Below are 27290 nucleotides of genomic sequence, written 5' to 3' on the forward strand. Positions count from 1 at the left end.
TTCACTTATGAGCATACGTGCAGTGTGCAATCATGTAGTCTGGTGATAGCATTTCCATCTTGAATTTTTTCATTCCTGTGTATTGGGAACATGCAGGTCCTTCTCTCGTAAGTTGTTGTAGATTACAGTTATCCTACCAGGTTACAGAACATTAGAACAGACTTCTTTCCTTCTAACTGCATTTTGGTACCTATTATCTACCTTTCAAAAACATCTGCCAAGGGGCTGGGGAGATGGTTCAGGAGCCAGAGCATTAGCCACTCTTCTTGAGGACTTGGGTTCAGTTCCCAGCACCCACATAGCAGCTTACAGCCATAACTCCAGTTCTAGGGCATCTGACTCCCTCCTCTGTCCTCCAAGGCTGCTGAACACACATGGTGTGTTTACAAACACGCAGCAAAAGACCCATACATATAAAAATAAAAATAATTTTTCAAAAGGCATCAGTTGAATTATTTTATCATTGTTTTCAGTTCTTAAGAATGGTTCAGGATGGGGAACAGTTCAGTGGCAGAGTACTTGTTTAACATGTGTGAGGCTGTGGTCCCTAGCATATCCCTGTCTCTCTAACATGTTTAATGTGGTAGGCAAGATTTCACAAATTAGAGATGCAGAGTGAGAAAATTTACACTTTAGAAAAGATGAAGAAGGGCTGGGAGATGTTTATCAATGGATAAAACACCTGCCACATAAGTGTGAAGTCTGGAGTTCAGATCTCCAGAACCCAGGCAAAAGCCAACCAGGCATGGCGGCTGCTTATAACTCCCACACGTGTGGTAGGAGTGGGATCTTCAGAGCAAGCTGGCCAGCTAGACTCTGAATCAGGGGAGCTCTGGGCTCAGCAAGAGACTTGCCTGGGAGAATGAAGTAGAAAGTGACCAAGGAAGACGCCTGATGGCAAACATGTATGTGCACATGTACGTACACCCAGGAGCTCAGGTGCCCACATGCATGTAAACATGCAAACATGCACACACTCCACAGCCACATATGCACACAGGAAGTGAATTAATGAAAAGAAACGCAGTAGACAGTAGAACAGAGTTTAAGGAAGAACGACAGACAGGGATCAAGATAGAGTGGAAAGACAAGGGCAACTTTGGGGGCACAACCAAGAGAGTAAAAGAAATCCTGAACTTCATTTGAAGGAAATAGTTCATGGTTCTTTTTGTGGCATTAACTTTTCCCCCAATACTCCAAAACTTTTTCTGATTAAATTCCTTTCTCTTAGTCATACATTCTGGAGTTGAATTAGCTTTGAGGATGTGTTAACATTCTGAGCACAGCTTTCTCTGTGAGCAGGCGCGAGAGGGAGCTGTGTAGCCCAGAGTCTCCTAGCTCCCCTCTACCTCCCCTCCCATCCCTCCTGTCCAGTAGGGCTACAGAGGAAGTCCACAGGGAACAAAAGCTGAAACTCAGACCAAAGCCCTTCATCTCTGTCAAGTCGTCCGCGGACACATGTTGGCTGAGTACCTGCAATTAAACAACCTGTTGCACTGGGCTCTGAAGTCAAGAAGTGAAGAGGTCGTCACTGCCCTGAATCTACTCCAGGAGAAGAAGAAACCGGCCCTTGGAAAAGGAAGCAATTGCTCACTGCTCCTTGACTCTATCAGACCCACCTGTACCACCGAGCGACACCACATGAAAGCTGCCTCACCCCGTCATTCCACTCCTCTCTCTGAAGAGCCACGTGCTCGTCTGTGGTCTCAGAATTAGAAGAGGAGAGGGGAGAAGAGGTGAGGGAGGAGGCATGGAGGGGGAGTAGAAGGGGGAGGGGAGAGGGGAGAAGACAAGAGAGGAGAGAGAAGAGGACCAGGGAAGTGGGAAGGGGAGAGTAGGAAAGGAGGGGAGAAGAAAGGAGAGGAGAGAGAAGTGAGAGGAGAAAGGAAGGAATAGAGAGGGAAGGGGTAGGAGAGAGGATGGGAAAGAGTGTGCATAGAGAGGAGAAGAAAAGGGAGGAGAGAGGGGAAAGTCAAGAAGGGGGGAAGGGAAGATGTGAGGAGGAAAGGAGCCCTCGTTTTCTTGGAGGATTGCTAGGAGTAGCCCAAGGAACCCATCACTTATATATTTTTCAGCCTATGGGGCATCAAGCCTTTATTTCTTAGACCCGGGGGCTTGGATGTCCACCTAAGTCCCCACCATTTCACCTTTACACAGTTCATGTGCTCGTGTGTGCATCATTTTGTAGTACTCAACTCAATAAATAGATCTAGTTAAGGATCTAGAAAGTGGGTTCTGTGCCAGAGTGTGGAATCCAAAATGAATCGAAAGGAGGAATTCCTGTTCTCAAAGAGCTGGCGTTCTAACCATGGAGATGGGAAGGCAGGGTCAGACAAGCCCCTATTAACAGTAAAGCATTCCAATTGGATCACCCCCACGGAAGCCAAAAAGAGGGAGTATCGTGGGGAAAGGAGGCAAGCAGGTCGTGGTCCTTGTCGGGTGGCTGGTGGAAAGACAGTGTCACTGTGGTTGATAACTTCCAGCGTTGGCAGGTATATGGGAACACTTGAGATTCTGCCCTATTTGGCAGCAGACAAACAGGCTTCTTTCTCTCAAACTGGTGTTAAGAGAAGACGGCGGCTAATTCTGTGAAATCTACAGGTGCATCCTGTTATTGTGGCACAGGGCTGAATTTCTCAGCTTGTGATTTCCACTAGGTTTTGCTAGACAAGGTCCTGTGGAAAACCAGAATCCACTGTACACCAAGGAACCATCCTCTGTGAAAATGCTGAGCTCCCAAGGAGCTCCCCAACTTGTGAATGGTTCCTCTAATAAAGTACTGGGGGACCATTATGTCAAACTCACAAGTTCAGTCCCCAAGCTGAAAATTGAACATCAACTTTGCTGTCATCTGCAGCTTATGCTAGCCAGTCAGATTCCTATTCCTTCCCTCCCTCTCTCCTGCCTGCCTCTCTCTCTCTCTCTCTCTCTCTCTCTCTCTCTCTCTCTCTCTCTCTCTCTCTCTCTCTGTCTCTCTGTTTCTGTCTCTCTCTGTGTCTCTGTTTCTGTCTCTCTCTCTGTGTATGAGCATGAATGTGTTCAGGGTTGCATGCAGGGGTTTGCATGTGTAGGACCAGAGGAGGCTGGTGTTGAGTGTCTTCCTTAATCACTCTCATTTTAGTTGGAGACAGGGTCTCTTACTGAACCTGGAACTTGCCAAATTTTCCTTGACTAGCTGGTTATCAAGCCCTGTCTCTGTTTCTTAGTACTAGGATTCTAGGGCACCACTTATGTTGGGACTGGGCATCAAACCTTGGTCTTCATGCTAGTGTGGCAAGTAGTGTATTGGCTGATCCACCTCCCCAGCCCACGATCCCCCTTTCTAGTGAGTGTTTGCCACATGACTATCAGGAAAAGCTCCCTTACCCCTTCTGCCGTTGTTCTAGCTCAAGGATGGACAATAGAACCGCTTAGTCTCTCAAGCCAGTGATGATGAACTCCAGCAGCTTCTGGAGGTTCTGTATTGCTGGGCTGTGGGGTTTTGGAGGAAGGTGAAGTCATGTCTGTCACTTTTTGTCTAGACATCTATGTAACCTATAGCTTTCCAACTGACTTCGTTGACTCAGACATTCTGCCCTCTGCTATGTTTTTTGTTTTTTTTTTTTTTTTTTTTTTTTTTTTTTCATTTTTTTCCAGTGCTGGTGATCAAATGCAGGCCTGGCACATGCTAAGCAAGTGCCTCACCACTGGGCTCTACCCTACTGTCTCCTTCAGTTTCCCCTTCCTGAAGAACACATTTCTCACCACTGGGCTCTACCCTACTGCCTCCTTTAGTCTCCCCTTCCTGACAAACACATTTCTCCCTCCTTTTTTTCCAAATTCATCTTAGAAATGACCAAAACACCATTGAAATTAATCCCAAAGTCTTTAGCCTGATATTTACAAGTTTTCATACCTGGCCTCAGCCTACCTCTTCAATGTGAATTTGCCACTTTTTCTCACACCTTCTGTGACGAAAAATGGTCTCCTCTTTTCTTAGTTGTCTTTGAAGAATCTGTAATTCCAAATCTTACTCACTCTTTTTTTTAAAAAGTTAGTGTATAGTAATTATACAAAGCAATGTATTCCATTAAGACATTTTCAGACATTTATATAATATACTTGACCATATTTACTCCTCAATTACTTTTTAAATGTTTTCCTTTTTTGAAAATATATTCTTGTCTCATACAATGTATCCTCATTACAGTTTCCCTTTTCTCTACTTATCCCAGTTCCTCCCCACCTCCCTTCCCATCCACATCCACTCCTTTTCTGTCTCTCATTAGAAAGAAAGTGGGCTTCTAAGGGATAATAATAAAATATAAATATAAAACAAAAATTAACACATTGGATTTGAGCAAAACAAACAGAAGGAAAAGAGGTAAAGAGAAGGCACAGGAATCAGAGACCGACTTGTTCACGCACTTGGGAATACTATTAAAAAACACTAAACTGGAAGGCATAATATATAATCAAAGAACCTGGTGCAGACTCATACAGGCCCTGTGCCTGGTGCCCAGTCTCTGTGAGTTCATATGTGCTTTGCTCAGCTGATTTAGAGGGCCTTGTTTTCCTGGTGTTCTCCATCCCCTCTGGCTCTTACCTTCTTTCTGTCTCCACTTCCACAGGATTCCCTGAGCCTTGAGGGAAAGGATTTGATGGAGACATCCCATTTAGGGATTACTGCTACATTCTCTGCATGTCTGGCTGTGGGTTTGTTCCCATCTCTTGCAGGAGGAAGCTTCTCTGAGGATGGTTGAGCAAGGTACTGATCTATGAGTATAGCACAATGTCTTTAGGAGTCATTTTATTGCTACATTTTTACTATTGTTGTTTTGTTCTGTTTTAAAACAGTAGTATTTGATTTTACTCTGGGTTCCTGGGGTATCTAGTCTTAGACTCTTCATCACCCAAGCAGTGTTGGGTACCGGTTCTGTCTTGTGGAGTGGGTCTCAAGTCAAATTAGACATTGGTTACTCCCACAAGCTTTGTGCCACCATTGCCCTAGCATATCTTACAGGCTGGACACCATTGTCTATCCAAGGGTTTGTGGCTGAGTTGGTATTTATCTTTTGGTATGTGCAGAGTACCTTCCTGTACCAAAGATGCCAGAATATGGTGGTAAAGGCTCTATCTATGCAGGCACCAGCTCAACTTCTCCATGTTCAGTGAGTTGTGTAAGTGTTGTCTTAACGAGGTCTTGCTGTCAGTTTGTGGAAAGCAACCTATTATCTTGGCAATGGCCTAGGTTGTTTGGGGATTCCCAAGGGACTCCTTTAGCCAACAACTCAATTAAATGTAACCCAATCCTGGTACTGAAAGCTTCCTTTGGTGACAAGAGATAGCTAGTTGGGGCTCTGTTGCCCCCCCCCATTATTTGGTGATTTCCTTTAGATCACCTTCATATATGTATATATTTAAGGAAGCTTCTACTGTATTAAGTTTCCATACTACACCTCAAATGGCCCTTAATTTTAACTGTCTCTCCTCTTCTCCATTTGATCCTCCTGTTCTAGCTCCCCATCCATTCCTAACTGTTCTATTTCCCTTTCCTAATGAGATCTGTCTGTATCCCCTAGTCCCTTACTCTATGTCTAACTTCTATGGTTCTATGGATTGTAGCTTTGTTATCATTGACTTAACATCTAATATCCTCATATAAGCAAATGCATATCATATTTGTCTTTCTGGGTCTGGGATACCTCACTCAGGATGATTTTTTTCTAGTTCCATCCATTTTCTTCTGAATTTCATGATTTCTTCTTTCTCTTCTTCTTTTAATGGCTGTGTAATACTCCATTGTGTAAATGCACCCTGTTTTTTTAGCCATTCTTCCGTTGAGGGACACATAAGTTGTTTCCAGTTTCTGGCTATTATGAATAGAGCAGCAATGAATATGGTTGAGCAAGTGTTCCTGTGGTAGGAGAGGCATCCTTTGGGTATATGCCCAGGCATGGTAAAGCTGGTTGATTTCCATCTTCCTGAGGAACCACCACACTGATTTCCATGGTGATTGTACAAGATTTCACTCCCACCAGCAGTAGAAATGTGGTCCCTTGCTCCATACCCTTGCCAGCATGAGATGTCACTTGTGTTATTGATCTTAGCCATTCTGACAGGTATAAAATGGAATCTCATGTTTTGATTTGCATTTCCCTGATGGATAAGGACATTGAACATTTCTTTGTTTCTCAGCCATTTGAGTTTCCTATTTTGAGAATTCTCTGTTTAGATCTGTTTTAAAATTGGGTTATTTGGGGCTTTTATATCTAGTTTATTGATGTCTTTATATATTTTGGATATCAGCCCTCTATCAAATATATAGTTGGTAAAAAAAAAATCTCTTCCCATTCTGTAGGCTGTCACTTCGTTCAAATAACAGTGCCCTTTGCTGTACAGAAGCTTCTCAGTTTCATGAGGTCCCATTTATTAATTGTCAGTCTTAGTACCTGCACTATTGGTGCTCTGTTCAGAAAGTTGTCTCCTGTGTCAGTGTGTTCAAGGCTATTCCCCACTTTCTCTTCTACCAGGTTTAGTTTTCTGTTGAGGTCTTTGATGCATTTGGACTTGAGTTTTGAACAGGGTGATAAGTATGGATCTGTATGGATTCTTCTCCATGCAGCCATCCAGTTTGATCAGCACTATTGGTTGAAGATGGTGTCTTTTTTCCATTGTGTATTTCTGGCTTCTTTATAAAAAATCAGGTGTCCTAGGTGTGTGGATTTATGCCCAGGGCTTCAATTCAATTCTATTGATCAATGTGTCTGTTTTTGTGTCAATACCATGCTGGTGTTGTTTATTTGTTTTTCTCTTCCTTCCTTTCTTTGTTTTTTGTTTTTGTTTTGTTTTTTTAAACTATAGCTCTGTCATAGCACAGCTTGAAATTGGGCATGGTGATATAATACCTCTAGCAGTTGTTTTATTATTCAGGATTGTTTTTTCTATTTCTCTCTCTCTCTCTCTCTCTCTCTCTCTCTCTCTCTCTCTCTCTCTCTCTCTCTCCCTCCCTCCCTCCCTCTCTGTCTCTCTCTGTCTCTCTGTGTTTGTATATGAAGCTGAAAATTGTTCTTTCTAGATCTATGAAGAATTGTGTTGGAATTTTGACAGGGATTGCATTGAATCTTTAGATTGCTTTTGGTAGAGTGGCCATTTTTGCTATATTAATCCTACCAATCCATGACCTTGGGAGATCTTTCCATCTTCTGATATCTTCTTCAGTTTCTTTCTTCAGCATCTTAAAGTTTTTATTATATACATCTTTCACTTGCTAAGTAGAATTACCCCAAGACATTTTGTATTATTTGAAGCTATTGTGAAAGACATTGTTGCCCTGATTTCTTTCTCAGTCTGTTTGTCATTGTATATCAGGAGGGCTACTTATTTTTGTGAGTCAATTTGGTATCCACCTACTTTGCTAAAAGTGTTTACAGTTGTAGGAGTTTCCCAGTGGAATTTTTAGGGTCGCTTATGTAACTATCATATCATTTGCAAATAAAGATACCTTGACTTCTTTCCTTCCAATTTGTATCCCCTTGATTTCCTTTAGTTGTCTTGTTGTTCTAGCTAAGCTTTCAAATATTACATTAAATATGCATAAAGAGAATGGACAACATTGCTTTATTCCTGATTTTAATAGAATTGCTTTGAGTTTCTCTCTATTAAAGTTGATATTGACTATGGACTTGCTGTAAACCGCTTTTATTATGTTGAGGTATGTCCCTTGTATCCCTAATCTCTTCAAGACTTTTTTTTTTTTTTTTTTTTTTTGGTTTTTCGAGACAGGGTTTCTTTGTGTAGCTTTGCGCCTTTACTGGAACTCACTTGGTAGCCCAGGCTGGCCTCGAACTCACAAAGATCCTCCTGGCTCTGCCTCCCGAGTGCTGGGATTAAAGGCGTGCGCCACCACCGCCCGGCTCTTCAAGACTTTTATCTTGAAGGGGTGTTGGATTTTGTCAAAAGCTTTTCCTGTATCTAATGAGATGATCATGTGTGTGTGTGTTTCTTTCAGTTTGTTTATATGGTAGATTACACTTATCAATTTACATATATTGAACCATCTCTGCATCTCTGGTATGAAGCCTACATGGTCATGGTGGATGATATTTTTAACGTGTTTTTGGATTTGGTTTGCAAGTATGTTACTGAGATTTTTGCATTTATGTTCATGGGGGAATTAATATGTAATTCTCTTTAATTGTTGGGTCCTTATGTAGTTTGAGTACCAACTCCCCTATTACTTTTTAAGGTCCAAATCCATATACCACTTTCTTTAAAAATGTCTCATCAGATCCCACCATCTGGTGATGTTCTCTTCTCTGAGCTGTTACCTCTCCAGTACTGAAATAATCACTAGCATTGAGTAAATGGTTACTACATGGCAGGCTCTGTGCCAAGCATTTTGAATGTCTTATCATACTGACTTTTACACAGCAACTGTGTATGACGATTTCCATTTACTGATGAAGATATTGTGTTACTGTGGTTATCAAATGTGTACTCTCACACAGCTTGTAAGGAGTGGTGTCTGCAAACGTAACCCTCAAATGGGCCACCATCCCATCAATGTCAAGACATTGACCAACTTAAAGCTGCTCTCATCACTGGATGCATGTCCCAACTGTACTCTGTGTGTCTTTAGATGAAGGATCTGTCTTCTAACATGACCTTTTTAGTCTCAGTTCTGAGTGGAGGACCTAGCACATGATACATACTCACTATCTGTTGAATTAAGTATTCTATGGAGAACCATTTAAAAGGCTTCTGCATAAATGTTTTATTTGTTTTCTTTTCCCCACTGGATGTGTTAAACAGATGTGTTTCTGTCACGGTGACAAAATCCTGATAAAATCAACAGATTTATTTGGCTTACAGCCATCTGTAGCTCTAGTCATGGGACGTCCCTCTTCTGGCTCCCAGCCATGCATGTTGTGCACAGAAATACATGCAAACAAAACACACAAATACATAACATTTAAAAAAAAATTAACACACTTGTAGGAAGAAGTCTCTCAGGCATGCCCAGCCCACAGTCCAGACAAAATCTCTCCCACCCGCGGTCCCGCAGCTACTTATAAAATAATTACACAGAGGCTTATATTAATTACAAACTGTATGACCATGGCTCAGGCTTCTTGCTAGCTAGCTTGTATGACTTGACTCAACCCATTACATTATTGGGTTTTTTTTTTTTTTTTTTTTTTTGGTTTTTCAAGACAGGGTTTCTCTGTGTAACTTTGTGCCTTTCCTGGAACTCACTCTGCAGCACAGGTTGGCCTCGAACTCACAGAGATCCACTGGCCTCTGCCTCCCAAGTGCTGGGATTAATTATTAATCTATGTATTGCCACGTGTTCCATGGCTTTACATGCGTCCCATGTTGCTCCTTGGACGGCGGGTTGGCATCTCCCCCATTCTCCTTTCTTCTCACTATCTCTCTTGGATTTTCCCACCTTGTTCCATCCTGCCCTGCCATAGGCCAATGCAGCTTTATTTACCAGCCAATGGGAGCAACACATATTCACAGCATACAGAAAGACATCCCACAGCACACACTTTATTTTTTAAAATTAAAAATCAAAACAATGTTTTGGTAGAAAACTTCAGTGAAGTTGGATAGTCATAGGCTCAACCATAACTTCAAAAAGTTGGGCCTGCTGATGCAAATATTTTTTTCTTACTTGTAAAAGCCCCCCTTTGACTCCAGACCTACCTCTCCTTCAGAGCAGGTGGGTCAACAGGAGTGGAGCACACTACTAGCCTTGTGTTCTGAGTACACGAGACTACTTCCTGAAACAAGAGAGACCAGAGAGGACAGTGGCGTAACGTCTTGTCCGTTCTAGGTTCCGAGCAACTTTGTTCTTCTCCTCTGGGTTTCGGCTTTCCCCACACGTCTCCTACTTCTAGTGTCAAATCTTGAGAAAATAAACAAAGCCAAAACCAAAAACAAAACATGGAATTGTTCCCAGCAGTGATGCCAGAGGATTGCCTCCTCAGAGGCCGATGTTTTTCATACAGCACCTAGAACATTAAAAGGAAGGGAGGGCGATCTCGCAGAAACTCTGCTGCACCCAGAAGCAGCGCTCCAAGTGGTTCGTTTCACAGAATCAAATATCTGTCTCATCAGCTACGGCAGGATGGCATATCAAGAATACCTTGAATCAATGATATTCATTTTTTTCTGAGAAGCTAGAAACTTTTTGTTCAGGTAGCCTCATTTTCCCTGCCCAACAAACCATGAAATATTTTTTATTTGATACAGGAAAAGACTGAGCCTGGGAGAATTCATCCACAGTAGAAAAAGGACTGTCTTCTTTCTTTCCTTTTTTCCTGTCTTCCTTCCATCCTTCTTCTCTTTCTCTCTCTTTTTTCTTTCCTTTTTTTTTTTGTTTCATGATAGGTTCTCATGTAGCTAGACTAGCCTTGTATTTGCTATGTAGCTGCAAATAACTTGAATTCTTGACCCTCTTGCCTCTACCTCCCCAGAGCAAGGATTATAGGTGTGCACCATCACATCCAGCTCAGAAAGGACACACTTCTAATTGTCTCACCTGTCTGTTACTTGCTGAAAGCAGTCTCTGTTTTCATAATCCACATTTCCCCATGTTGTTGACCAGCCTACCTGTTTTATGCAAAAATACTTTCTGCTCAGATTTGAACCCTTGTGACCCCCAACTATTTATGAAGTAGCTACTATGTGCCAGGTGCACGTTAAGCACTGGGAAAACAAAGGGCTGGAGAGATGGCTCAGTGGTTAAGAGCACTGACTGCTCTTCCAGAGGTCCTGAGTTCAATTCCCAGCACTGGGAAAACAAATACACATAAAATCCTTCATATTGTCACTATGGCCTTTCAGTTGGGGTGAGGCTGACAGACAAGAAGCAATGAAACCAATGTGAGCATAACATTCCATGGTGATATGGATTATAAAGAAAAGTAATGGAGGTAAACAAGTCATGCCAGAGATAAGGTGGAGAGGGTGCCCTTGTAAGTGAAAAGTCACCCAGAAAAGGTGCCATTTGCTAAGCTGGAGTGAGTAGAAGCTGGGTTTATGAGAAAGACATACAGGCAAGAGTTCTGTTTTTGATGTCGACACTTGGCAGTTCTGGGCTGGGGATGTAACTCAGTGGACAGAGTGCTCACTTCATGTGTATGAAGCTCCAGATTTCATCCCTAGTACTTCATAAAACTAGGCATGGTAGCACAGTCCTGTAACTCCAGCACCCTGGATCGAGAAGCACGAGGGTCAGAAACTCCTTCTGGGAAAGAGCTGAGTAAAGCTGGCCTAGGTCTAGGGTTATGAAAGCAATGTAAAGCCAGGCCTCCTCAGCTGCATACTGAGTTCAAGGCCAGCCTGGGATACATGAGACCCCATTGAACAACAAAATGGAGCTATGATATGCATGCCGGATAAACACCTCGTTGGAGAAGTTGTACTCTGACATGGAACAAAACATCCCTCTCCGAGGGAAGAGTATCTCTGAACCAAGAGTTCAGGGTAACTAATATAGCAAGGCAGTAATCAGCCTAGTGGGGGAGAGAAGCCAGGCACACAGGAGATCAATGCAGGTTGGGAAATTGTGAAGGACTCGATTGTCTAAAAGTTTGCAGGTTAGAAGTCTGAGATTTTATTCTGTATGGAGAAGCTACAGGTAAATGAAAGCTAAGGAAAAAGGCACTCAGGCTACTGCAGTTGCTCAACTCGGGGGTCATGTATAGTCTGTCACTGCTGGGAGATGCTAAGTGGTAGCTACTTGGGGCTCTGTTTTAAAAAGTATAACCTGCAAGAGCTGGGGATGTAACTTAGTGGTAGAATGCTTGTTTAACATCTACAAGGCTCAGGTTCTAAACCCAGCAAAATACACACACACACACACACACACACACACACACACACACACACACACAATCCCCCAGTATATTGCCTCATTGATCAAATGGAATCTATGTATAAGAAAAATACAAAAATCAATTCTGACTCAAATTTTTGGCCTGACTCCCCAATGAAAGGTGTTGCTGCTGGGGCTGGAGAGATGGCTCAAGTGGTTAAGAGAGCTTTCTCCTCTTCCAGAGGACCCAAGTTCAGTCCCAGCACTCATGTAGGGCAATTCACAGCTGCCTGTAACTCCAGCTCTATGGGGATCTGACACCCCATGGGTACCGGTGCTCAGGTGCACATTCCACAAGCATGCACACTTGTATACATAATTAAAATACTTTTCTACATTTTTCATGTGTATGGGTGTTTTTCCTGCGTGTATGTCTATGTACCACATGCCTTCAGAGGCTGTTGGATCCCCTGGAACTAGAGTTACAGGTTACTGGGAGCTGCCAAGTGGGTGCTGGGAATAGAACCTGTGTCCTCCAGAAGAGCAGCCAGTGCTCTTAAGGGCTGAGTCATCTCCTTAGACGATGAGGAGTATTTTTAAAGATGCTGCTGGTTCCTGAAGGAGATGAATAGAAGCTGGTGTGTGGTTATGAGGGAGATGTAGAGCCAGGACTTCTGTTTGGGGCCACAGCAACTGGCATCTAAATGGAGATGCTGTGTGGATTGAATAACCACCTCAGTGGAGACAGTGTGCTCTAAAGTAGAGCAGAGAGTATATAAACAGGAAGTGGAAGGAGCTGAGGGACTAGAATATATAGCTGTTCAGTGGTGGCGCATGCCTTTAATCTCAGCACTTGGAAGGCAGAGGCAGGTAGATCTCTGAGTTTGAGGGCAGCCTGGTCTACAGACTGAGTTCCAGGATATCCAGGGCTACACAGAGAAAGCCTGTCTCAAAACACACGTGCACACAAACACACACACACACACAAACCCAAGACAAGACAAAACAACAAAACCCAGAGTGTATTTTTCAGAGCAGACTTGGGTGAACAGCGCGTGAGCAGATGGTACAGCTGTCACATCTACCTTCTCTGTGTGTGTCACACACTCACTACCTCCCCATCAGACCAGCCATCTTCTGCAGCTCATGAGCCCACTTTGCCACATCATTATGGCTCTGTGTTTGATTTGCTTAAAACTGAAACCGTTGGCAGGTAAGGTGTGTGGCACGAATGAACTTGGCTGTACGTTAAGCTGTTGAGTGCACCCAGGGAACGAGAAGTGTCACATGCTAATGTTTTTCAATCTTGGGTGATTCTGAGAATTTTCTGCATAACATTAGCATCTTTTTATACTGAGCTCTACACATGAGTTTCAGGCTCCAATCTGCATAAGTTTGAGGCATCATCAAGTTCTCTCAGATAATTTTCAAGTGTAGTCTCCTTTGAAAGCAGGGATTAAGTCTTAATTGGCAACTGATATTTAAGATTAAGAAGTGAGAATATGAAATAAATACATTTATAAAAAAAAAAAAAAAGAAGTGAGAGAAGAGCCCAAGAGCTAGCTCAGGTGATAAGGGCTTGCTGCATAGGCATGAGGGCCTGAATTGGGTCCCCAGAACTCACATCACCAGCCAGCGTGGCCTCCTTGGTGAGCTTCAGGTCAATGAGAGATATTCTAGTAAAAAACAAGGTGGATGACATCCTGGAGGATGACAAGATTGTCTTTGGGCCTCCACAGGCATGTACACACACACACACACACACACACACACACACACACACACACACACGAACATCCACATGCAGAGTCACACACAGACACACATACATCAGAATGTGAGGGTAGCAGGGATATGTGGTTTGATTTTTAGGATAACAAGTCGGGGCTACTAATTAAGCCTTCTCAAAGACAGTGCATTTTGAACTGTGTAGTTCTATTTAACAGAAATCCACTTAAATGTGGGGGTTGCAGTTCGTGGAAGGATATAGGAGTTTTTCACAGGACCCGAGGAAATATTGGACTATGGTAGCTTGGAGGAGTAGAAGGAAAAGAAGTAGAGGCTTTTGATGAATAAACATTCAATGGCTCTGCCCATAACTCCCAGTGTTGTTCATTCACACTCTCAATGAGCATGGGATTGGCCATAAATAACCAAGGGATCTGATTTTCCCCAAGCCAAGGCCCCATTTCTGATGCTTTCTGATGCAATCAAAACTCCCAGCATACCATCCTGAATAAGCACAACCTCCTCTAAGCAGCCAGCAGTGCCAAGGGCCTTGGTCACACAGACTGATTATGGTTACAGGAAAGTGTGTGTGTGTGTGTGTGTGTGTGTGTATAAGTGATTCTTAAGGACAGTGATTCTAGGCTGAGTAAGTATACAAAGGAAAATAAGATTAACTAAAAAATATAAAAGCTAGGAGCTAGAGCAGCAGTTCTCAATCTTTCTAATGCCGTGACTTTTAAAAACAATTGCTCATGTTGTGGCAACCCCCAATCATAAAATTATTTTGTTGCTACTTCATAAATGTAAGGTTGCTACTGTTATGAATTGTTATGTAAATATCTGTGTTTTCTGATGGTCTTAGGACCTCTGTGAAAGGGTTGTTGGACTCCCAAAGGGGTTGTAACTCACAGGTTGAGAACTGCTGAGCTAGAGAATTGGCTAGGTGGTTAAGAGCACTGATCTCTCCTCCAGAGGACCCAGGTTCAATTCCCAACACTCACACGGAAGCTCACAAACATCTGTAGTTCCAGTTCCAGGTGCTCAAAGCCCTCTTCTTACCTCCATGTGCACTGCACACACATGGTGCACAGATTTATATACAGACAAAACATCTATACACATTAAACGTGATAAAATAACTTTAAAAAATGTTAACATAAAAGTCATACTGTGTATTTAAAGAATGAAACTGTGCATGGGGCTGTATGCCCATATTCTTAGCACCTCAGAGTCAGAGTCCGGTGGACCACAGCAGCTTCGAAGCTAGCCTGGTCTACATAGTGAGTTCCAGGGAGACTATTTCTCAACTCCTCTCAATATCAAAGAAAAGAAAAACAATTGAAATAGGTGGCTGCCCTACCCCAGCTTTTGTTGAGGCAGGGTCATGACAGGAAGCCCAAGCTGGTCTTGAACTCAAGATCCTCTTGCTTCAGCCTCTCTAATTGTAGAATTACAAGCATTGGCATATTCCCAAGTGAGGTATAGAACTCAAGACCTTATAAATACTTGGCAAGTGTTGTATCACTAAGCCATATCCATAGTCCTCAGCAACTCCTATTCTATAAATGATGAATTGTTGATAGCAATTTTATAATCTCAACGTCTTTAAGCACAATTCTTTAAAGCCACATTCCTAGAAGTCAATGATTTGGGGCAAGAAATAGAAATTCAGGTATAGATATAACATCTGCATATTGAATTCTAGCTGCTGGAAATATTGAATAGAAATTTTCATCTTCTTTACCCTCTCCCTATCCTTCCTCCAAGAAGAAGAAGTTGTCAGGCTAAGTCTAGTTGGCATTGGTCTACTTTTCTGCTCTCAACAGAATGAGTGTGCAAAGGGTTGTCTAGGCTCTGTGCTCTGAAAGAAGTCAAGGCAAGCGTCTTCCTCCATGGAATTTCTAGACAAGAGTCCCTTCTGTACACTCAACTCTCCACACGTGAGTCACAAGCCTACAATTTGGCTCACACTTCAAATTCACCATGCATTCCAATCTAGATTTATCACCAGTAAGGATAATACTTTAATTTTTATGTTCCTTTTATTTCCTAACAGGTTTGGTAGTCAGAAAGGAGGGAGATGAAATTAATTAGCTTCGTGTCTTCTTCCATTTTCTGTTGCTGTAACCCCAAACTTGAGACTCTAATAGAGACAAAGTCAGGTATCATGGTGCACACCTGTCATTCTAGCACTTAGGAGGCATAGGCAGAAGGTCAGCCTGTGCTACATGAGGCCCTGTCTCAACAACCCCCTGCTCCACTACCCCAAAATAAAAACAGCAGACATTATCTTTCTAGACTCATGATTTGGAAGGCTGGAAAAATCTACGACCATGGTGCCAGACTGTCCTGAGCTTCTCGTGAATGCTTCCTGTTGCTTCAACTCATGGAGGAAAACGGCAGGGCAAACAGATATATTTGGAGCCCACAAAATGATAAGAGCAGCCTACTTTATGACAAGTGTTCCCACGAGAATGGCATTAGTCACAATTAACGGTCTAACCACCTCTTAAAGTTCCCATCTCCCAGCACTACCACCACAATGGCAACCAGATTTCGACATGGGTTTTGGAGAGGACAAACCACATGAAAGCACAGCGCAGTGAAGTTCCAGTCTCATGGGTAGAATAGAAATGATCTCACACTGAATTAGATGATGGAGTCTACAGGTGCTTTTCACCTTAACATGGCGTGACTCTATGGAGGCTGCTCGATTTCATCCCCTTCATTCATTCTTGACAGCGCAGCGTCAAGCCACCACATGGTTTCTGACAGCCCCCATCTGAGTGTGAAGATTTGCTCTCTTTTCTGGAACAGTGTTTATGTCTAGATAAACAAAATGTCTTCTCTGGAGCACAGAAAACCAAAACTCCCAGACAGACAAACATTAAATTCTGATTTTTTTATTTTTGTGATAGAAATGACATCTACTTTTGTTCAAGGAAAACATCTAAACAGAAAGGAAATGAAAGAAAGGAAGGGAAGAAGGGGAAAGAAAATATCTGTTAAGGGGAAAAGTCAAGAAATTCACCCATGCTCACTGTTTCTCTGAAGGTCACACTGACAGATGTTTTGATAAGGACATCCTCTCTGGTGCATGATGGGTAGATGGTGCTGTGAGTCACAGCATCACCGTCCTTCCTTGAACCTCACTGGTGAGTGGGGGTGAAGGGAGACTGAAGCAAAGCCTCTCCCCATTTGTCCGGAGGGCCTCACTTTCCAAGCGACCCATTTATCTGGACTTCACACTCTTCATGTCGACTTTCAGGCTCCCACTATCGAACAGTCTGGTTTAATAAAGTTTTAAAGCCCACGGCTAGGGAGGTCACAAACCCTAGTGTGGAAGCTATGGCTCCCCCTCTGCTATGTGGACATCAGGCTGAATTCTAAATATTCTGTTTATGCCCAGAGAAGGGTGCTGCCATCAGTGTTGCTTGGAGAAGAGTCTTTGCTCCTCTGCAGTGGGAAGTGCTAACTTCAGAGACACATGGTCTGTCCAAGTGCTGAGAGTAAGTGGCTGTTGGATGCCCATACTCAGAGCAGCTAGAGGCAGTTCGTAGTCACTGGGGGAACAAGAAGCATTTCTTCCGTGGTGTAAGCTGTCCATGCTCCTTTAAATAACCACTCACCCATGCTCCTGTAAGTAACCAGAATGAAACTCACTGAATCACACACAAAAAGATATGAAAATAGGGACTTGCTGGGAAGAGGAAGAGTGTTAGCCAGGAGTGGAATAAGAAATATGTGATATATATTTATGACTATATTGTAATGAAGACTGTCATATACATAATTAATATGAGCTAAGAAACTTAAAAACTTTAAAAATTCTAAAAATTAAATTAGAACCCTTTTCAAAATTCTAAAAATTAAACTGTAACCTTTTTCAAAAAAGGAAGAAAATGTGTTTTTAAATATGAAAGTAGTCTTCAAGGAATGGTTATTTAGAATTCTTAAACTAGACAATAGAATTAACATTGCATCCTACATTCCAATGAGATCATAAAGATCTCTCAATAAATCAGAGGCCCACAAATTAATGTATAATTTCATATATGACAAATAATAAGAGATGACTTCAGGAAGTCTGTACACAAGACATTTTCATAAGAGTCTAAATAGTATGCATGTGTCCAGCACACAAAATTCTAAACCTTAGAAGACATAAATAAATGATCTTCTGAAATGAAAATTCACGGTAGAAAATGAACTTTCAAAGAGGCAAAAAAAGGACATGTTTAATATTGCCATGAGTGCTAGGAGAAATCTTGGAACACATGTCCAATGAAGATGATGTATGTGTAAGTGAAAGGCAAAGCTTTGATACTAAAAGTGAGATCCCATGAGGCATCTGTAGCTTGTGGAAAGAAAGGCTAAAAGGAAGATAATTGCCTCTGGAGAGTTTCTGAAAGGTACCTCAAGATCAAGCCAGCTGTCCAAGGGCAAGGATGATCCACCCATCCCACACTGGCTCTTCATCATTTTGTTACCAAATGAGGCTTGATACAAATGGAGTTCTGTCGGGAGGCCCTGCTGGTCAGATGTCGAAGTCTACCACGGCCTGGCAGTTTCCTCCAAAAGCTTGACAACATGGGGGACTCCCTCCCCAGCGAGACTTCCTGCTCTCTACCTGCCCTTATCTGGAGAATGCCCTTGGGCCTGGGAGGACTGACCTTATCTGAAAGCTGTCTCTAAGCCTGGATGCCTGGTTTATCTCTAGCGTGACCCTTGGCATAGTTTCCTGCCAGAAGCCTTCCCCCAGCTGCGCATATGGTAACTAAGATTTGGGCTTGGAGCTTTGTATAGGACTCTGCTGCCACATAGGAAGCCTTATGATGGGAACAGCATTCCCCTTAATGCAAATTAGGGTTTGTTCCCAGGCTCCCCAAGCCTGGAATAAAGTTGAGCTTATTAACCAAAGTCATCTCCCAGAGGGCTATCTCCATTCTGTTCATGGGCTATCCAGGGATCCCTATCATCCCTTTGTTAGCCCCTTTGTCTCATGGACTGGTGACCACATGGAACTCAAAAATAAAGGGGACCCCACAAAGGTCTAGTGGTCAGTACAAGATAATGTGACCACTGACTGGCCTTGCCTTATCCTCCTGGGTGCCAATGATCCTCTTCTAACCCCTCCTCTTGTTTCTCATTCCTTTGTAAATCAGGAGCCTAACGGTGGACAGAATCTTAGGGCATCTAATCTAATCCATGATGAAAGGTCTGTCCAGAACAGCTGATGACTCTTTACCAGTATTGATGAATGGGGCAAGTTATTAGTCACAAAGTTCCCAGCATTTGCCAGTTTCATAAACTAAGGTGAGGTTATGTTCAATCTATGTTCATATGTCCATTCTTTTTTTTTTTTTTTTTTTTTTTTTGGTTTTTCGAGACAGGGTTTCTCTGTGTAGCTTTGCGCCTTTCCTGGAGCTCACTTGGTAGCCCAGGCTGGCCTCGAACTCACAGAGATCCGCCTGGCTCTGCCTCCCGAGTGCTGGGATTAAAGGCGTGCGCCACCACCGCCCGGCCATATGTCCATTCTAAATGATCTTCATATACTAGTTCTTTTGAGGAAAAAAAAAGGAAGTAAAGTTGCAACTGGTGGCCATCACTGAAGATATGTGTGATGTAAGCTTTGGTGTATCTCAGTGTGCTATACATACCCACTTCAATCACCCATCTGACTTATTTGGGGTTCCTGCAGCCCACAGAGCCCTTTGTGTGCCTCATGCCCATTTGCATAGACCATTTTTTGTAGTAAAAAGAGAAATGCAAAGACCCATACCTGACTACCAGGGTAGTGCAAAGATAAGAGACCTCAGCTCGCTTCTATTCAGTTCTAAATATTTCCAACACCGCTACCATTGGCATTAAAAACAAAAGTCTTGGTTAATGGGGCTAGGGTTATGGCTCAGTTGGGAAAATGTTTGCACAAGCATGGAGACCTGAGTTTGGATGCCCAGAATTCACGGAGAAAGCTGGGAGTGGTAGTGTACCTCAACAATCCCAGTGTTGAGGAGGCTGAGACAGGAGGAGGATCCCTAGAGGTCATGGGATAGCCAGGCTAGCTGAGTTAGAGAGCTTCAGACTCAGTGAGAGATGGTGTCAAATGAAAAGGTAAAAAGTAATTAATGAAGATATCTGATTTGGATCTCTGGACTACGCACACACATTCGCACACACACACACTCACATACATACCATACACATACCACATAATAACTAAATAAATAAATATAATATTTTAAAGTATCGTGTTTCCAATATACAGTGACGCAGAAAAATAAAACCAATGTATTCTAACAGGGAGAAATGAGGCAGATCAAAGACTGGCCAGCTAAAGCAGGACCAAATCCCACAGGCAGATCCCAAACCCCAAATTCTGTGTCTTGTTCTCTAGAACACGTCAGGTTTGGGTGGCCATGCCCCTGTGACTCTGCCTCCTGCAGCACACAGAAGACAAGACTGCAGAGAATCACTTCTGAGTTGGAATTTTGAAGACAAACTTTGGCAAACTATTCTAGTTCCCTTTGGCCAGGAGCTGCTAAGTATGGTGATATTTTATTTGTGCTGAAATGTGATTTTATTTGTATGTTAATAAAGTTGCCTGTGGGTCAGAGCTAATAGCAAGCCATAGCAGAAGCCGGGCAATGGTGGCACACGCCCTTAATCTTGATCACATGACAGGCAGAATCTCTGTGTGTTCAAGGACACAGCCAGCATGGTGACACACACCTTTAATCTCAGTACGAACCATAGAGACCTGGAGGTCTGTATAGACAGGCAGTGACAAGGAAGTCATGTGGTTGGGTTTATAGCCAATGAGAAGGCAGAACAAAAAGGCAATTAAAAAGACAGGACACAGGAAGAAGGTCTCTCTCTCAGGGGAAGGACAGCAGCTAGTGGTAAGATAAGATGGTCTTAGCTCTTGGCTACTGCTCAATCTCTGGGCTTTTAACTCTCTATTTGGCTCTGTGTTTCTTATTTAATAAGATGGTTTAGAATTACATCTATGGCTCAGTGGTGCAGGATGGGATATGATCAGCCCAGGGAGGTGGGAGTTTGTGCCCCTGCGCTCCTGGAGAGCCTCCTTGTCTGCTATACTGGTCATTTCACAAAGTGACGACATGTCAGCACTTGGGTGATTCACGACCATGGCTGACTGATGTCATCTCCCCATGGCATTATCTGCTAAATCTTTAGTCCCTCTTTGGTGGTGGAAGCTTTCTGGAATCAAAGAGATGAACCACAAAGTGTTCATGCTTCGTGTCCACGAGATTGCTTCATCCCAGTCTTCCAATGCTTTTCCTTCCATATCCATAACCAGTCAGTCAGATCATCTACCCTGATAAGTAGGAGTCTATCCTCAGGCCATGTCTCCTCTCCACACACAGTAGAGCTTCCATCAATAGGCCCATGAGAAGGACTGTCACCACTGTCCTTCGAGGCCTCCCTGGGTACAGCTGTAAGGACTTCTATTTCCAGCATGCCTCGTATAATAAGCTGGCTTCTCTGATGGCAGCTAAATCCTTTCCTCCTCTGAAGTGGGTGTAAAGGGTCCCTCACTTGCCATGGGTGAGTGTGGACTGAAGACAGCTTTAGCTCATTTTCCTGTCCCTGTGACAAAGTACCCGGCAGAAGCAGCTTAGAGGGAGACAAGGATTATTTTGGTTTAGGATTTCAAATAGTTCAGATCATTATCTGGGCGTGGCAGCCCACACCTATAATCTCAGTGTGTTACTTGATTGCATTTCACTTTATTTATTAAGGCAGAGTCTTGGTAAACCTTAGAAAACCTGGAGCTTTTGATTAGTCTAGTTAAACTAGCTGACTTGTCCTAGAGGATCCTCTGTCTCCTCCCGAGGGCTAGGATTATACGTAGGCCACCACACACAGTAGGCTTCTACATGCATGCTGGGGATCTGAACTCTGGTCATCATGCTTTCGTGGCAAGTGCTGAATCTTCTGAGCCATCTCCTCTGCCCCCCATATCAATATTTTGGAGTCATACTAGAATATCATTAGTAATAAAGATAAATAGAGCTAGGGAGATGACTGGGCAGGTAAAGAGCTTACTGTACAAGCTTAAGGACCTAACTCATCCCTATACCCAACTAAAAAGCCTAGGGTGGTGGTAGTCACCTGCCATACCCATGCCAGGAGAAGTTGTTGGCCAGTCATTCTAGCTGAATTGGCAAATCCAGGTCAGTGAGAGGTCCTGTCTCAAAAAAAGAAAAAAAGGGGGTGGGTGGGGGTGCAGAGTAAAGAGGAAGACAACTAATGTTAATCTACCCTCCCCCTCTCTGCCAGGAAGTGAACAGACCTCCTCTGCCAAGCATCTACCAATATGTAACTAACTGTATTGGTACTGCTCTGCAACACCAGAGCCAACCAACTAGGAACGAAGACCTTCCACACGGTGACCCAAAGCAAACCTTTTGTCTTTATAAGCTTATTATCTCAGGTATTTGTTTACAGTAACAAAAGGCTGATGATCACTGCTATTTTTCCTTGGTGGAAGAAGGACCTATGGATTTGAACATTTTTGAACGTTGGCAAAACTTCCTGAAGTTGTCATTTCTTCACTTGCAAATGGGTATGCAACAGCTAGCGTATAGCCCTCAGAAGGAATAAATTAGAGTAACTATGTAACTGATTCCTTCCAGTGTTTGGTGTGTACAGAGGGTTTGACAACTGCCGTTATTTGTTAGGATGGGGCTAAGGAGAGTGTTTCAGTGAGATTCTAAATTGGAAACTAAACGCCAAAGTCAGAAGTATGCCTGGTGGAGAGCATCACTGCCATGCCCTCATTAAACTGTCTTCCCATAAGCAGCGGAATGTAAAAAAAACCACACCAACTTCTGCCAGGCAGACCTCAGTTCTCATTACAACTCAGTGACTCACCAGTTGTATAGCCTCAGAAAATTCTCTAACTTCTGTGAGCCTCCCTTTGCCATTATGAAAAGTGGGCATAATTCCTGCATGATTGGGAATAAACGCGATGTCCGATGCTAAGATTTCTAGCTGCAATCCTCTTCTACCGTCCTAACCATGTCTTCACATCTGTGCTGAGCCCTGTCACCTTGCATCACTTCTGCCCCAGAGAACGAGAAGAGAGTGTGACTCGAAAGGGTTACTAATCCCTTGAAACCCTCAGATCACAGATAAAGTCATTTCCCGATCGTGCCCCTCCTTGGCTTACACGGCTTTGATGACCTGATCACACACACTGGGGACCACATGAAGGTCACCACTCAGAGCTGTACTCCCCATCAAAGACTTGTTTCTGCTCACGTACACTGGGTATGAACTAAAGGACACAATGAAAAGGACTGTGACAGTTCTCCAAGCCGACATCACCAGGACCAAGCGCTTGCCTTCACTGCTTGAGGGGTGGGAACCTCACAGGGCTGAAAGGATAAAGACATTTATCATGTCACTTCAGGTGTATGCGTACACAAACTTGGAAGTGAAAATAGCCACAGGAACCATAGAACTTGTGGGAGTGGCCAACCTATTTGACCCGTCCAACTTGAGGCCTTTGCCACAAGAGGGAGCCCAAGCCTGACACTGGATGGCCAGGAACCAGAGTTTGTGTAGTCCAGAGACCTAGGATAGAATCAAACATGACTGGAGAGGGGAAGAAAAAATGTCAGTGGGAGGATTCCTAACGACATTCTGCTGTGTGGACCGGAGCCTAGCACAACCGTCATCAGAGAGGCTTCATCCAGCAACTGAACTGAGAAGAGCAGATGCAGAGACCCACAGCCAAACATTAAGTGGAGCCTGGGGAATCCTGCAGAAGAGAGGGAAGAAGGGTTGTAGGAGCCAGAGGGGGAGAGGACACCACAAGAACATGGCCCACAGAATCAACTAAGCAGGGCTCACAGGGGCTCACAGAGACTGAAGTGACAATCAGGGAGTCTGTACGGGTCTGAGCTAGGTCCTCTGATATATGTTATGGTTGATATTCTTGTGGGACTCCTAAGAGTAGAAGAAGGGGTATCTCTGACTCTTTTACCTGCTTTTGGAACCCTTTTCCTCCTACTGGGTTGACTTATATAGCCTTGATATGAGGGGAGGTGCCTAGTCTTACTGCAACTTGTTGTGGCATATTTAGTTGATATCCCTGGAAGACCTGCTCATTTCTGAAGGGAAATGGAGGAGTAGATCTGGAAGAGAGAGGAGGTTGAGGGGAGGGACTGGGAAAAGAGAAGGGAGAGGAAACTGAGGCAGGGATGTAATATGTGAGAGAATAATACATTTTAAAAATTGAAAGAAAAGAAAAGTCTAGTCACATGAAAGCCATCAAGCATGCACAGAAATTACTTTTTGTTTCATGGTGTTGCAGATGAGGTCCAGAGACTGACTCCTACTGTGCAGATGTGCTATCACTGAGTGACACCCTCAGCTGTACACACATCCTGGGCAGAGGTAGGTGGTAAGGCAATGCCCTAGTATCCTCTGGCTCTCAGCTTCCTACCCAGAAACAAAAAAATGAAGCTAGAACAGAAAACAAAATCTTACTTGAGAAGACTAAATTTCAACCAATCAATGTTAGTTATTAAGATTGATGAAAATATTGTTAAACAAGCAAAAGAAGCATTTACTGATAGATGAGAAGTTTAATTTAATTACAGAGAACTCCGCATCTCTGGATATTGATCATCTATTTCATTATTTTTTGTTATGAAAGTAATGCTTTCATAAAAATAGGAAATTAGAAGAAATAGGCAAGCAAAAAGTTTAAAAAACCCTTATAAATCCATCTAGCTAGAAAAGCAACATTAACAAATATCTTTTAGATATATTCTCTGTAGTTTTAAAACAAAACCAGGATCCTTCAATTAAATTATTTTTATGCAACACAATTGAATTTTGTGAGTATTCATTGTGGGCTATTCAGTTTGCTTCTACAGCTTTGCTATTATAAACATCACAGGTTGGCAATGAGTGTATAACATGACTTGGAAAGGGGCTGGAGAGATGGCTCAGTGGTTAAGAGCACTGGCTGCCCTTCTAGAGGATGTAGGTTTGAGTCCCAGCAACTGCACGGGGCTCACAACTGACTCTAACTAACTCCAGTCCCAGAAATCTGTCGCCTCTTCTGGCCTCCCTGGTGGCCACCTCCCTGGTGGCCTGCATAGGTGCACAGCCAGGCATCCAGGCAAAGCATCCATACACATAAAGTCTAAATTTAAAAAACAACCCCCCCCCCAACACACACACTTGGAAAATAATGTAGTTAAAGCACTTGAAAACATTCTGGAAAGTGGAAAAAACTGTTTACAGATGTGTGAGGGAATGGGCTGGGGAGATGGATCCGTGTGTAAAGCACCTGATGCACAAATGGGAGGACCTAGGTTTGGATCCACTACCCTCATGCAAAAATCTGGGCATGGTCACACATATCTTTAACCCTAGTACAAGAAATGACCGCCCAGCTTAACCAAAACCGTGAGCTCCAGGTTCAGTGGGAGACCCTGTTTCAAAAATAAAAAGCAGGATGAGCGATGGCTTCTTATCATGGAGGACCCTAGTGTAGCATGAATTCTTAGAAGGTCTTATTAATAAGAACCAACCCGGTGCCAGTTATTGGGGTGAATGCTGAAAGATCAGAGAAGCAGAACAAGCCACAGCCACCTCACCTTGCCAATTCCTCAGCTGGTCCTGTTTCCTCAGACTGGAAGCTTCTGAGTCCTCATCCAAATGGATTTTAGCTGACTGCTGCTAAAAAGCCTAAAAAGCTTAACTAGCCAAAAGCTTCTAGTTCCTGGCCTTCATGCCTTATATACCTTTCTGCTTTCTGCCATCACTCCCTGGGATTAAAGGCTCACTTTCTGGGATTAAAGGCGAGAGTCACCATGCTTGGCTGTATCCTTGAACTCACAGAGATCCAGGTAGACCTTTGTCTCTGGAATGCTAGGATTAAAGGCGTGAGTGCCACCATTTTCTGGCCCCTGCATCTAGTGGCTGTTCTGTTCTCTGACCCCAGATAAGTTGATTAGGGTGCACAATATTTTGGGGAACACAATTATCACCACACCCTAGCGATGAGGCACTTCCAGACTACTACAAGAAGTGGCTAGAATGCAAGGAGCCTGACCGCCGCCTTTAGGAGCTTAGGGAACAATTAGAACTTACCAAGCGGTATGAAAAGTCTGAAAATGATCTGAAGGCACTACAACGTGCTGGGCAGATGGTGGGTGAAGTGCTTAAATAGTTAACAGAAGAAAAATTCACTGTTAAAGCAACAAATGGACCAACGTATGTCAAAGTTATCATTGGCAGCTTGATAAAAGTAAGCTGAAGCCAGGAACGAGAGTTGCTTTGGATGTGACACACTAAGCATCATGAGGTATTTGCCAAGAGAGGTGGACCTGTTGTTGGTTTACAACATGTCTCATGAGGATCCTGGAAATGTTTCTTATTCTGAGACCAGATTCGGGAATTAGAAGAGGTAATAGAATGACCTTTTACAAGCCCAAAATTGTTCCAGCATGTAGGAATGATACTCCAAAAGGCTGTTTGCTTTATGGATTACCAGGCACTGGGAAAACACTCGCCAAGAGCTGTTGCCAGCCACCTGGACTGCAACTTCCTAAAGACTGTATCTAGTTCTTTGTAGACAAGTACATTAGTGAAGGTGGTCATTTGATTAGAGAAATGTTTAACTATTCCAGGGACCACCAGCCATGATTTTTTTAATGGAAGAAATAGATGCTGTTGGTGGCCATCGGTTTTCTGAGGGTACATCAGTTAACAGAGAAATTCAATGGAGTTACTAAATCAAATGGATGGATTTGATAATCTGCATAGAGTTAAAATGGTCATGGCTACAAACTACCAGATACACTGGATCCTGCTTTGCTACATTCAGGAAGATTAGATAGAAAAACACATATAGATTTACCAAATGAACAAGCACAATTGATATATTGGAAATCCATGCAGGCCCTATTACAAAGCACGGTGAAATAGATTATGAAGTGATTGTAAAACTTGCAGATGGCTTTAATGGATCAGACCTGAGAAATGTTTGAACCGAAGCACGTATATTTGCAATTCATGCCGATCATGATTTTGTAGTTCAGGAAGACTTCCCAAAAGCATTCAGAAGAGTGGCTGATTCTAAGAACCTAGAGTCCAAATTGGACTACAGATCTGTGTAATTTTACTGTGACATTTTTGATAGCTGCACAGCAGACATTAGCTTAATATAAAAATAAAGTTAGGGAAAACAATGTATGTATTGGCAGTGATCTCATTAAGAGTGAATAAACATGTATATGAGCAACATAATAATATGTAACTCAGTAATTCTTTTAAAATTGGTACAGAAGAAAGTTGTATACTTATTAATTTTGCATTTAGTGCAGCAGAATTTCCAAGACATGTTGAGGTCTTTCATATTTGCTTTGCGAGCATTTTGAACAACAGTCAAAATGGTTTAAGATAGCACAGGAGAGTATTTCTTAGGACTTATTTTATATTGTGTTTTCCTTGTCCTAAAAAAATGGAATAAAACCTGTTTTAGTTGTCCTATAAAAAATAAAAAGTGACAAAAATATGCCACATGCATTAAAAAGATATACTCCAGGAAACAAAAATTATCCTTCATGACATGACATCAGTAGTATCACTAACCGGGCATGGTTGCACATGCCTTTAATTCCAGCCTTTGGGAAGCAGAGGCAAGAGGATTTCTGTGAGTTCAAGTCCAGACAAGGACTACATAGAGAGACCCTGTCTCAAAACA

The 27290-nt window shown here is 42.9% G+C and overlaps 1 pseudogene; it reads left to right on the forward strand.

Annotated features, from left to right (window-relative positions):
* Nucleotides 1-2259: 2259 nt before the first annotated feature.
* LOC114707854 lies at nucleotides 2260-26703 on the forward strand (annotated as a pseudogene).
* The last annotated feature ends 587 nt before the right edge of the window (nucleotides 26704-27290 follow it).

Source organism: Peromyscus leucopus, chromosome 5 (genome assembly GCF_004664715.2).
Source record: "Peromyscus leucopus breed LL Stock chromosome 5, UCI_PerLeu_2.1, whole genome shotgun sequence".
Taxonomy (NCBI): Eukaryota; Metazoa; Chordata; class Mammalia; order Rodentia; family Cricetidae; genus Peromyscus; species Peromyscus leucopus.